The sequence below is a fragment of the Vipera berus genome, assembly GCF_964194415.1.
Source record: "Vipera berus genome assembly, chromosome: 3".
Classification (NCBI taxonomy): domain Eukaryota; kingdom Metazoa; phylum Chordata; class Lepidosauria; order Squamata; family Viperidae; genus Vipera; species Vipera berus.
In genome coordinates, this window is record NC_138204.1 from 80,390,491 (window position 1) to 80,393,690 (window position 3,200).

Genomic DNA, 3,200 nt, shown 5'->3' on the forward strand with positions numbered 1-3,200 from the left:
TCACAGATCATTTTTGCATGACTAGTGCTGCAGTATGACGCTAGTACTTCAACTATGGAGCAGAGTTTTCTAAATTTATGAACCAATTTTTTTTCTGATGTAATTGACATATTTGTAGTGATTGATTTGGAGGATATCCTAATTTGCTCAGAGGATGAGAAAATTTATAAGCACCATGTATGAGAAGTCTTGCACAGACCATAGGAAAATCACCTATTTGGTAAGTTGGAGAAATGTGCATTTGACTTGAAGCAGTTAGGTTTTCTGGGTTAAAACATTTCCACAGATGGGATCCCCACCCCCCAAGGTGCAGGCAGTACTCTCCTGACAGTCCTCTATAATGCAAAAGAGGTTCAGCATTTATTAGGCTTTGCTAATTTTTAAAGGTAATTCATTCCTAACTTTGCACATAAAGTTAAGCCTCTCACTCAATTGCTGAAAAGAAAGTAAAATTTGACATTTGAACAGAAAGAGAGCAATCTTCCATTTGAAAAGTTAAATAGCAATAGCACTTCAACTTACATATTACTCCACAATACTTTACAGCACTCTCTGGGCAGTTTACAATGTCAACATATTGACCCCAATAATCCGAGTCCTCATTTTACCAATCTTGGAAGGCTGACACAACCTTGAGCTTTGTCAGGATCCAACTCCAGACTATGGGCAGAGTTAGCCTGCAAAATACTACATTCTAATCACTGCACCACCAACAGTTCTTTCCAGAACAGCTCTTTACCAAATAGCCCCTTCTCCAGACCCATCAAAGAGATTTATTGTCCAGACATATGCCTCAAATGTGGCTTTAGGAGCTGAGCCATTACAGGAGGTGGCCTTAAGTCTTTGCACAGTTGCAAAAGATTCGGAACGGTATAATATTCCTGTATAATAGGCAGAATATAATAAAGAAGTGAGCTTGAACACATGTAGGTCAGGTTAATTGAATCTAGATCTGCCTGGCAAATGTAGATCTTTCCATTGTTCTTCCTCTCAGGAAATGATGACCTTTGCGAAACCAAGAGGTAGAAATGCAGCTCAGTTGGTATAGCAGCAGCAGTGAGTGGAAAGTTCCTCACCAGCTGCTCTTTGATTCTCATTGCTTCTGAGGATACTTGCCTACACTCTCCTTGCACCTCTTTACAATTAACTCTAGATTGTTATGTTCACATGCTGCCATCTCTGTGAGATTTGAAATTATAACTGATTTAGCTGTGGAGCATTGTAAATTACACAGAAATACTCTTTCTATTGGCAGCAGTAAAGGCCTGTGTTCCTATAATCCTGGGGTGTCAAACTGCCAGCCCACGGGCCGGACATGTCATCTGGAAGCTGCGCCCACCCCATTGCCAGCAATGGCAAAACTGTCCCGATATGTTGCGTGAAGTCATATCATAGATGCTTAAAGAAAAAAAGTAACCTGATAGTTTCAAAAATCCTTCTTCACTGCAACTCCTCAGGATTGTTGTTGTTGCTGTTTCACACAATCAGACAAATGCAAACCTGCTCATACTACTTTAAGGTGTATGGTTAATTTTTATATCCTAACCAGGGCGTGAACATTGACTTTTTAATGCGAAATATCATCACCTCTAAGTCATTTGCAGCCTGATACAGAGGTAGTGTACTTGGTGTGCTGTTAAAAAGGAGTTGTCTTTTCCCAATACAAATGTTATCATACTAGCGATTTGTGTCACTTCAGTGAGGTGGTTGGAAAAGACATGGTTAGACCTGTGATCTACTTGGATCCCAATGGCCACTTGAAGCTCGTGTGGGCATATTCCTTTTCTTTTAATCATATAGCTCTACCTACTATGACCAATTTGTTTTGGGCTATGAGATCAGACATTTTGCTCATGCACAGGGTTCTATTCAATTAATACCACTCTGTTTTAATTATGTGGATTCCTTATTTCCAACAATGGACCAATACTTTTAGGTAGGATGATGAAGCAGTAGGAACCTATGTCAATACATTTGCAAACTCACTCCATCCTGCACTGTTCTTCATACTGCTGAACTATTAGAGGCAATATTTGTCCATCTAGATGGCAACCATTTTATTATGGGTACTGATGAGCACTACTGAGAAATGCTACCTAAAAATAGCTATTATTCTCCCATTTCACACACCTTGATCTAAAAAATATAGAATAATACCTCTGGATTGGAATAACAATCTTACTAGATCATGGAGCCAAGACTACAGTGGAGAACGCAGATCTCATTACAGTGCTTTAATTTCAAGAAAGATAAACACTGGATCAGCTTCTACTCCATTAAAATGGTATCTCCACCATTCACCCTATTTTGAAACTGCCATTGTCATCTCTGCTCATATATGGGCTATTGAATGGTTAGATTTGTTTATGAAAACATAACCACACAGGTATAGAGTAATACATATTCTTACTGCCACAAATATATATACACATGCACAAACCCACACACCTACATACATATCCACCCACAGCGTGCACATGCGCGCACGCACACACACACACACACAAACTTAGTTCTTTTTCCTTTTACTGATTCTGGATAGGATGCATATACCGGTATTACTATATTATTTTATGCCATTGAAGGCTTGATTTTTCAATTTGTGATTTTAAAACAAAATAAAGACATTCTGGTAATTGGGAAGAGGGTTTAAATCAAGATAAATATTTTCTTTTGGAATAGGTATGTGAATGAGTTAACAAAATGCATTAACTTATGTAGCATGGAGGCTTTATGGGTATTATAATTATAATTGAAGGTAGTTCAGTCTGCTTATCTTACTCCAAGTAATTTAAATTCAAATTTACTCCATAAATTTGAATATTATTCTTTCTCTGTTAGCATATATAGCTTGTGAGAAGTTTACCATATATAGTATTTCTCAATGATGTGAGCAACATACATTTTTCACTGAGCAGGAAAGTAATTATTTAAAACAGAAATTCTAATGAAAATTCTAGCAGTAACATATAATTTTAAAAAGCACTTCCTATTATCCAAATACCCAATCATTTTTGCTCTACCAAATGCAACCTTTCACTGCACTTTGCTAATGAAATAAAGAAGCCACCACTTTATTTTTCTTTTGGAATGCAAGTGTTTATTAGAAAATTCTCTCTTTCATTTAGAGTTGACTTTGTTATATTGGAATAAGGCTTAGATTTACTTTAGGAAGAATTGGATTCTTTAAGAGGGTACAG